This window comes from Chelonia mydas, chromosome 1, assembly GCF_015237465.2.
Source record: "Chelonia mydas isolate rCheMyd1 chromosome 1, rCheMyd1.pri.v2, whole genome shotgun sequence".
Classification (NCBI taxonomy): domain Eukaryota; kingdom Metazoa; phylum Chordata; order Testudines; family Cheloniidae; genus Chelonia; species Chelonia mydas.
In genome coordinates this window covers 249,933,033-249,943,844 of record NC_057849.1, presented here as the reverse complement: position 1 = coordinate 249,943,844, position 10,812 = coordinate 249,933,033, and the positions used below count along the sequence as shown (strand labels likewise).

The window sequence follows — 10,812 nt, the reverse complement described above, 5'->3', positions numbered from 1 at the left end:
ATACATTTTTTATTTCATTGAACCAATTAATGAAATTAGTTGACTTCTTAATGAAATTATTTTCAATCAAGCTAAAAGAAAGAAAGTGTTCAAGTGCATTCTGTACAAGATTCTCAAATAAGTAAAAATTGTTGAGTCTTGTGTTTTGTTGCCAATAAAGCTTTTACAAGTGAATGCAAAAGCATTGCCAGGAATACATTTGGTGCTTACTCTGCTTTCCATCCTTTTTTGATTTTCATACATTGCAAATCTATAGTGTGGTTGCTCAAAACAGAGAAGGCCACCTACCCACTTTTAATCAATGAGAAACCAGCACTTGTGAAATCAGTATTGGAAATGCGAAAACAGGAAGAGACCAGTGTGTCATTGGCAAGCCGAACTGTGGGGCAAGGTTTAGCAAGTTCATCTCTAACTTTCCCTCAGAGCACACAGTACCTCATGAACTCACTCACTAGACGTGCACACAGTAAATAACTTGGAACTCCATTTATCTATCTGGAAGGGATGAAGAGTTGAACCAGAACTGCTGGGATTTAAAATTATGCTTCCTGGAGTCTAGGTAATTCAAACCAGAGACTTTCTGGAGTTTTTTTTTTTGTTTTTTTTTGTTTTTTTTTTTAAATACAGCATTGAATTGCAAACTGGATGGTAATTATGTGTGACTTCTAGACTGGGCTGGTTTAAATTATTTTCAGGCTTGATTGGGCATCTTTCATTGTGGTGTGGAGGCAGGACTGCACCAAATGGAAACTTTTTTTTTTTTAAAAGTCACCTTGCTAGAAAACTATTCGGTTTTCCTGAGGGGATAATTGGGGTGGGGGCTTTCTCTGCGCCTGTAGCTTTCCCTTTGCTGCTCTTCAGGGTGCTGGGGAAGGAAATTGTCATCACTCTGATCCTGCCCTTCCCCATTTGGCGTGTGTGTGTTAAAGTCCTCCTTAACCTTCCTCTATTCCTTCCACTAGGATCTCTGGGTGTATGTGCGTGTGGGATCACTGCCCCTCTTGTACAGCCCCTTCCCCATAGGGAAGCTCTCCCTAGCCTCACCCCATCCCCTCTTTGTGTGTCTGTGGGAAATGTGGGGGGTTTCACTGCCCCCTCCCACCCCCCGTTTGTGGGGGATGTAGGGAGTATCACACCCCAGCCCTAACCCGTCCCCCTTAGGGCTGGGGGCATCAGTCATTAGGTGACCCCGTACGCCCCCCCCCCCATACGGCCGTGACCAAGTAATCGCCCCCCTCAGCCTCTCCTCTCCAGCCCCCTATGCCCGAGGGGAGGGGGCTGCTGGGGAGAACAGCAGAGCGTTCCCCTCCCCTGTGCTTAATGCGCGCAGCGTACAACATAGCCCCCCGGGCTGGCTGCGGGTGCCTCGAGCCCGCGATGACGGTTGGCGTAAGGCTCCTCGCGCTCAGCCCCTTCCGCTGGGGGTTCCCCGCGAGCCGAGCTCACCGGCAGGTCAGGCAGCGGCTGCTGCGCGCTCACATCACCGGCCACATCATCAAGGGGCTGCCCCTCCCCTCCCCTCCCCTCCCCTCCGCGCGGGCTCCGCGCCTGCTCAGTGGGGGCGCCGCCGCCGCTCACCCTGCACGGGAGCTGTCAGCGCTGCAGCCGGGCTGGTCCGTGCGAAGAGCGGGCAGCGGTCCCGGGCGGCGAGCGGCCATGGCGAGGGGCGGCGGGCTGCCGGCGCCACCATCGCCCAGGTAAGGGGGGGGCAGGGTCCCTGAGGGGCAGGAACGGAGCCGAGCACGGGCAGGAGATGCCCGGGACCCGCCGCGGGGAGGGAGGCGCTGCCGGGATCGGGGCCCGGGGAGGATGCTCCGAGCAGGAAAGTTTCTAAATAAGTGATTGAGAAGAATAACACAGCGCCCCAGACCCCCATCTGCTCCCCCCCCCGCCCCCCATCTACTTCCCCCACCGCCCCTCCTCATCCGTCACTCATCTACTCCACCCACCGCTGCCCATCTACTTCCCCACCGCCCCTCAACTCCCCAGTCTCCCCCCCAACCCTCTCCCCATCCACCGCTCATCTGCTCCCCTTCCCACACCGCCTCCTCCCCCGTCGGCTGCCCATTTACTTCCCCCACCGCCCCTCCTCATGCGCCGCTCATCTACTCCCCCCACCGCCCCTCAACTCCCCAGTCTCCCCCCACCGCCCCTCCCCCATCCACTGCTCATCTACTCCTCCCACAGCTGCCTCGCCCAGCCGCTGCTCATCTGCCGCCCCATCCACCACCCATCTACTTCCCCCCCCCATACCCTCTCCCCATCCATGGCTCATCTACTCCCCCATAGTCCCTCCCCCATCCACCACCCCTCTGTTAGCCCCTCCCCCATCTACCACCTATCTACCCCACAGCGTCCCCTTCCCCACACAGCCTGTCTACTCCCCACTCTCCCATATCCTCCACCGTCTACTCCACCTTGTTCCCCACATCCACTGCCCATCTACCCAACACAGCCTCCTCCCCTTATCCACCATCCCCTCCCCTCATGTACTACTCGTTTTAAACCAAAGTATTGTTTAATACTAATAGTAGGAATAAGCCATAGGAGAAAGGATTCTGAAACAACAAAAAATCTGTTTGCATGTCTGCTTTACCTAGAGTCCTACCATTCTCATAGATGCCCTAAGCTGGCCTTGCTTTCCTGCTCACCCCAAACCTCTGAGCTCTGGGTGTCAGTCTGTTTCCCTTAACTCTCTTTCCCCCTGCTTGCAGGAGTGTGCCTTTTAAAAACTAGTCCAAGTTCTTTGTTCTCTCAGTTTGCAGACGTTTTGGCTGCACTAGTCCAAAACCAGGTTGGTAGACTCAGTGGGAAGTTGAGCCTATTCCCTCAATTGCTCTTCCATTGTCCTGTAACAACCCTCAAGTGTTTGTTGGGGTGGGAGGGTCTTACTTAAAGTCATTGTTTTCACCTTCCTGTCCGTTTTCCAACAGTCCTGTTGATTTAACCCAATGTCCTCTTACAGTAAACATCCCAATAGACAGGTCATGACACATAACAATTTACAAGCCTTCCAGTCATTAGTATGATTGCTATATATACAAAAGCACAAAACAAACAGAAATACATGCATACAATCTGCTTGATCTTCTGACTCCTACAAAAATATGGGCCCAGTGAGTTTAAGCACTGTTGCATTACTTAGTGTATGAACGGGATCACTTTCACTTTCTAATATTATACTTGCTATAACTTAGCTTTGATCTCATAATGAAATCAAACAATTTTTATGATATTTGTCTGTAGCCGTGGAAATGACCATATGGTTGTATGCAGAGTTGTTGTAGCCAGGTGGGTTCCAGAATAGGTGAGAGACAAGGTAGGTGAGATAATATCTTTTATTGAACTAACTTCTGTTTGTGTAAGGGAAAAGCTTGCAAGCTATACAAAGCTCTTCCTCAGGTCTGGGAAAGTTAACCAATGTGTCTGTGTTAAATACAAGGTGGGATGAATTGTTAAGCACAAGGGGTCACACATGCTGTAGGGCAGTGGTTCTCAACCAGGGGTCTGGGCCCACTGAAGGGCCGCAAGCAGGTTTAGGGGGTCCAGTCTGCCAAGCAGAGCTGGCATTAGACTCACTGGGGCCCAAGGCAGAAAGCCGAAGCCCCACTGCATGGGGCTGAAGCCCGGGGCCCTGAGCCCCGCCACCTGAGCCTGAAGCCTGAGCAGTGTAGCTTCGCAGGGGCTTCTGTTGCATGGGGTTCTGGGCAATTGCCCTGCTTGCTACTCCCCAATGCCAGCCCTGGCTTTTATATGCAGAAACCAGTTGTTGTGGCACACAGGTGGGCTGAGGAGTTTTTATAGCATGTTGCACGGGGGGGGTCTCAGAAAGAAAAAGGTTGAGAATTCCTGGTGTAGGAAACCATTTAAAATGAAGTGGGCAATTAAGGGTTAGCAGACAATAAGGTGTATTACAAATTGTTGTAACGATCCATAAAACCAGTCTCTGTTAAGTCTGTGTTTAGTATTCCACAAAGTTAATAATTTAAGTTCACAGGCTCATCTTTTGACGGTATTATGGAGGTTTCCTTTGACGACAGAACAAAGAAGTCAGAGATGGAGTGATCACTTTGTGAAGTGTTCGCCAACAAGCGATATGGAGTTTTTGTCTTCTGTCATTTTTCTGTGTGAGTTCATTTGAGAGTGTAGCGATTGTCTGTTTTCTCCCACATAGTTGTTGCTGGGGCATGTGATGCACTGGATGAGGTACACCGCATGTTGGGATAGGCATGTGTACGACCCCTGGATCTTGGGGTTATTGATCATTGTAGCAGTGGAGATATGTCTGCATGTTTTGCATCTGTTGTTCTGGCAGGATCTCATGCCTCTTTGAGTTTGTGTGTCCTGGCCTGTGGAGAGCTTGCTTCTAATGATAAGCTTGGTGAGGATGAGGGGTTGTTTGAAGGCCAGAAGAGGGGGGAAACTGTCCTTACCAAATGTAAGAGGCCAGTGTTTACTACATGGAAAACAATACACAGTAAACAACATACCCTGATTCTCATCAAACCAACTGATCCTTTTCAAGACTGGCAAATTAAATCCTAATTTAGGGTAGCTTTATACTTTGGCAAAAATACTAAAATTAAACTTTTCTTTTGTGGTTCCCATATGTAATATTTAGATGCACTTACCTAGGCTAGATTTTGTGGTTTGCTGTGGTAGAGTTTCTTAGATAGGTATATTTACATTACTGTGTTTATCCTCTTGTATGTTAGTTATAGTTGTGATACAAAGCACATTCAAAGGATATATACTGTAAGAGTAATGCAAACATGTAGTACAAAAGTACTTACTTTGTGATCTGACCATTACTTTTAAATTACCTGTAAACTTTATTTTAAAAAATTGGGCCTGTATCCATCTTTGATTTTTTTTAAACGATGGCTCAAGAGAGACTGATTCTAAATTTAAAATGTTAAAAAAAAAATGTAATTTAGGCCCTGATTCATCAAAGCCCTTTCAGAACAAGTTAAAATACTTTGAGGAATAGGGGTCTTAATGCCTTATGTATTACCTGTAATACAGATAAAAGTTTAATATTCTTATTTTACCAATGGGAAACTGAGGCATGGAAAAGTTAAAGGCTGGATCTGTCCTTGGTGGTCATACACTGGTAAAATGCCTTCGAGAGGCATGCTAAGTGTGAACTCCTTGAAACACAGTGCAGTCAGAAAGGCTTGTGGAGAACATTGTATACTATTTACAAGGCTATATTATTAGATCTGCTCCTTTGCATTTATTTGCCAAAAACTATCCTCCTGAAAATTGGAAGGCTTGCTTCTAAGTGCCGGAGTCAACACAAATCTCATAGTTACACTAAATCTCCACTTTTATTTTGTGTCAGAGAAATATTTTAAAAGCAGCAGGTTAGTATATGGCAATATGATGCATTCTTATGAACTGGTTTGTAAAGTGGCTCTGCAAGTTTCCCTCCTTTCCAATATGAAGTAGTCTGGGCACTTTCTGATAGATGAAAATGTATCAGGTTCTGGCATAAGTGAGTTTGTCTGAGCTGTGAAGAGGTGGTGACGGCTACAAAAGTCCAGAAGATCATTGAATATGTGATCTTTTAATTTTTATTAGCCAGACACTGAAAAGGACTGGTATTTTAATTTATCATAGTCTTTGAGTTTGAAAAATATTTGTGTTTAATGTGTTATATTCCATGGGATCTACAATTGTTTCTTATGTTATGAGCCCCCATTTGGTGGACCCTCATTTAAAAAAAGATTTAAAAATAATTAAAATTACATGGCAGTTTGATTTCCAAATGTCTTCTGTATTTCTTCAAGGTTTTAAAAAAATCACCAGATCACACCAACTAGACAGAGGGATAAACTTCCTAGCTATAGGGGTCTGTATGAAAAATTAACATGGGAGGCTCTCTGGCAAGGTGTAGGTGCAGCACTGGCTTTCAGTTAGCTTCTGGATATATTTTAAGGTGTTGATAATGACGTACAATTACTTCATTGCTTTGGGACCTGGTAGTCTGAGAAATCACCAAAAATAAAGGTATAACTTACAGAAGTGTTTGTAAAAGTCTGATCTTGTTCATTGCCCCTGGGCACATGACGTTTACAAAAGTTAATACCCCTGCCATATAGCAGGGATCGGTCTAGCCACTAATTCCTGTAGCTCTTGTTATAACTCTTCCTCTACCTTTTTTAATTATATGCAAATAAAATGTTAACAAAAACAACTGCTAAATAATACCATCAATTAATAAAAGACACAAATAGAGACTTGAGGTAAGGGTAGCTTGAACCCCTTGACAGATAAGAAGAAAAGGAGTACTTGTGGCACCTTAGAGACTAACCAGTTTATTTGAGCATGAGCTTTCGTGAGCTACAGCTCACTTCATCGGATGCATAGCATATCGTGGAAACTGCAGAAGACATTATATACACACAGAGACCATGAAACAAAACTTCCTCCCACCTCACTCCCCTGCTGGCAACAGCTTATCTAAAGTGATCATCAAGTAGAGCCATTTCGGGGACAATGTATACCTTCAGATCAGCGGCACTGCTATGGGTACCCGCATGGCCCCACAGTATGCCAACATTTTTATGGCTGATTTAGAACAACGCTTCCTCAGCTCTCGTCCCCTAACGCCCCTACTTTACTTGCGCTATATTGATGACATCTTCATCATCTGGACCCATGGAAAAGAAGCCCTTGAGGAATTCCACCATGATTTCAACAATTTCCATCCCACAATCAACCTCAGCCTGGTCCAGTCCACACAAGAGATCCACTTCCTGGACACTACAGTGCTAATAAACGATGGTCACATCAACACCACCCTATACCGGAAACCTACTGACCGCTATTCCTACCTACATGCCTCCAGCTTTCACCCTGACCACACCACACGATCCATCGTCTACAGCCAAGCTCTGCGATACAACCGCATTTGCTCCAACCCCTCAGACAGAGACAAACACCTACAAGATCTCTATCAAGCATTCTTACAACTACAATACCCACCTGCGGAAGTGAAGAAACAGATTGATAGAGCCAGAAGAGTTCCCAGAAGTCACCTACTACAGGACAGACCTAACAAAGAAAATAACAGAACGCCACTAGCCGTCACCTTCAGCCCCCAACTAAAACCCCTCCAACGCATTATTAAGGATCTACAACCTATCCTGAAGGATGACCCAACACTCTCACAAATCTTGGGAGAAAGGCCAGTCCTTGCCTACAGACAGCCCCCCAACCTGAAGCGAATACTCACCAACAACCACATACCACACAACAGAACCACTAGCCCAGGAACCTATCCTTGCAACAAAGCCCGTTGCCAACTGTGCCCACATATCTATTCAGGGGACACCATCACAGGGCCTAACAACATCAGCCACACTATCAGAGGCTCGTTCACCTGCACATCCACCAATGTGATATATGCCATCATGTGCCAGCAATGCCCCTCTGCCATGTACATTGGTCAAACTGGACAGTCTCTACGTAAAAGAATAAATGGACACAAATCAGATGTCAAGAATTATAACATTCATAAACCAGTCGGAGAACACTTCAATCTCTCTGGTCACGCAATCACAGACATGAGGGTCGCTATCTTAAAGCAAAAAAACTTCAAATCCAGACTCCAGCGAGAAACTGCTGAATTGGAATTCATTTGCAAATTGGATACTATTAATTTGGGCTTGAATAGAGACTGGGAGTGGCTAAGTCATTATGCAAGGTAGCCTGTCTCCCCTTGTTTTTTTCCTGCAAAACCCCCCCCCCAAGACGTTCTGGTTAAACTTGGATTATTGCTGTGCACATTGTAAGATGAGCTGTTGCCAGCAGGAGAATGAGTTTGTGTGTGTGGTTTTTGGAAAAAGGGGTGTGTGGGGGGGGGGTTTGGAGGGGGGGTGAGAAAACCTGGATTAGTGCTGGAGGTGACCCACCTTGATTATCATGCGCATTATAAAGAGGGGTTTCAAAGGGGGATGGGCTGTTGCCAGCAGGAGAGTGAGTTTGTATGTGTGTGTGGGGGGGGGAAGGGTGAGAAAACCTGGATTTGTGCTGGAAATGGCTCTACTTGATGATCACTTTAGATAAGCTGTTGCCAGCGGGGGAGTGAGGTGGGAGGAAGTTTTGTTTCATGGTCTCTGTGTGTATATAATGTCTTCTGCAGTTTCCACGATATGCTATGCATCCGATGAAGTGAGCTGTAGCTCACGAAAGCTCATGCTCAAATAAACTGGTTAGTCTCTAAGGTGCCACAAGTACTCCTTTTCTTTTTACGAATACAGACTAACACGGCTGTTACTCTGAAACTTGACAGATAAGAGGATTCTTCTTCTCACTGGATATCTGTCAGTAACTCTCTCTGAACCTCAGTGGCTTTCTGATCACATTGCCACTTCAAAACAGTACCTTTTTTAGTGGTCTGTTGTAGGAGAATTACCAAAATGAGCCATTTGTATTGTGGTCTATTATTTGTTAACCCATCTGGTGAGCAAAGTGACTTACAGTATGTTGCTACTCAATGTGCTGTGCATAAATTTAGGTTAAAAATGTTTAGTAGCCCACTTATAAGAGAGATTTTTGTCTCATTTAGTTCAAATAGTTCTGCACCAAGTTGGGATCTGTTACTCTACCTTTTACCCACCCCCTAGCGTTTCTTCTCCTTTTTTAGTTTCCAGTTAATGTTTTTAAACAACACCTACATAGTGGTACTGTTTGACTAAAAGTTTGAGATGTGCTGGTTTAGTATTCTGTCCTTCATCGTTAGTGCAGCCTTCATTACAAAAGGCCAAGTATTTTGTTAGGATAAAGGTCTGTGAATATTATCCAAACTATTTCACAAAAGTTATTTAAGCTTTTAGCCATCCTGGCCAGACTCTTGTCCTCACCCTCTGTTTCCCATTGGTCGTCTGGATTCATATTTCTGGTACTCTTCCATACCATTTTAATTTCTAGTTGCATTAACACTTTACTCTATGAAATAAAACAACTCCCTCCCTCATATAACAGTCTCTTACATAACAAAACAAAAACATACACAAGTAAAAAGGAAAAATTATGTGGTTTGAAAAAAAAATTAACCAAAGTTCTAGAGCTGTGAATCATTTTCATGAATCATCATCATCGTTTCTTCACATTTGTACTTGTGGTAATATGTTTGAATCATGTAATTAAAATACACGCTGGAGAAACCACAACCTTATTTTGTCCCACTGTAGCAGCTGGGAAGTTTCATTATTAATTTCATTGGAAGGCTGATAAAATCTTTTATTTTTCAGACCCTTGTAACTTAGTGATAGTGCTTGTGGCCTTTTCCAATGTTCACTTTCCATCATGATTATTTTGTTCATCTCAATAATTAATTTAGTATAAAATGTGTAGGTAAATAGTTTCCCAGGTTTTCTAATTATATTAAAATTGGATGGAGAGATCAGTTACATAACTGAGCCTGAAAACATGTATTTTATCAAAATAAACTACAGATGTTCTGGTCTGAATTGACTTGTACCTCTAGAGATAATGGCTACAGTGAAAGTGAATCCAAAACTCAATGTGGGTAGAATTCTGCAAGTGTGTGTGCTCATGAGGCTGTAGACATTAATATTTAATTTAGTGGCAGATATTGATCATGAGCTATGGTCATCTTTAGACGTGATGCATTCCACTATTCAGGAAATAACAGTACTTTGCTTCTGGATCAGCCAGGAGCTCTGTGACTAGCATGTGGTATGCTTTGTTTGTTTTGTGATCTTGTCCATCTGCCACTCTTCCGTGTCTCTCACCACATTCCTCTTCTATATCATAGCATCTGTCTTCCTCCTTTCCCTTCTCCCCCACCAGCTCCATTTGCCCGTGCTAGTGCTCTCACCCCGTACAGTAAAAGTTCCCACCATCTAATCTCCTTTTCCCCTTTCCACCCTGATCGTCTCCCCCCTTCCTCCCATTTGCACATCTTATGTTCCACATGTGCAGCATTCTCCTCACCTCTGAAATTGGGCCCCCTCCCCCCACGCCATTCCACCTACCATACCCTTCCCATCATGATTCCTACCCTCACACCCATGGCCCTCCCTCCTCACTCTCCTCCTTTTGTTATCTCTGGAATTCCCACTCCATCTCTAAAGATCATAGCCATCCACAACCTCTGTATATCTCACTCCCTCCAGCTCCTGGCTCTCACAGAGACCTTGATTCCTTCATCCGACGCTGCCTCTGCAGCTGCCTTCTCTTATGGAGGTCTCTCCTTCACTCATACTTCCTGCCCTGGATCAGACAGTGGTGGGGGTGTTAGGCTTCCCCTCTCCCATTCCTGCCCCTGCTAATCCCTTCTTCCTTCCTCTTATCACTCTTTCTCCTCCTTTGAACAGCACTGCACCCAACTCTTCTCTCCTCTCTTCCTCCATGTTGCTTTCATCTTCTGTCCACCCAACTCCTTCCTATTAGCTTTCCTCTCTGATTTCGACTCCTGGCTCTCTCTTCTCACATCACAATCTCCCATACTCATCCTTGGTGACTTCAGCTTCCATGTTGATGACTCACCTGACTCGTTAGTTACACATTTCCTCAACCTCACCTCTTCATTCGACCTGAGTCTCTGGTTCCATTCTCCCACTCACCGAAAGGGTCGTTCACTTGACTTGGTCTTCACCAAACATAGCTCTCTCGCTATTTCTGTTGATGAGCTCCCCCTCTCCAACCGTCAGTTGGTCTCTTTCAGCGTCACACATCAGCCATCCTCCCCACCACCTTTCACTTGGCTATTCTGTCACTTCCAGTCCATCAGTGTTGATGACTTCTCATCTATGCTCAGCTCTCTTTTTCCTTTCTGCC

The 10,812-nt window shown here is 45.3% G+C and overlaps 1 protein-coding gene across 2 annotated transcripts in view; it reads left to right on the top strand.

The window, feature by feature from the left end:
- Positions 1 to 10,812, top strand: part of SLC41A2 (solute carrier family 41 member 2) — a 93,314-nt gene continuing 82,502 nt past the window's right edge. The window contains exon 1 of one of the 2 annotated variants that reach the window (XM_043542080.1): positions 1 to 559. The gene's annotated coding sequence lies outside the window, so the exon portion shown is untranslated. Of the gene's footprint in view, positions 560 to 1,364; positions 1,698 to 10,812 lie in introns of those variants that run through there. The other variant, XM_037879914.2, reaches the window with a different exon arrangement.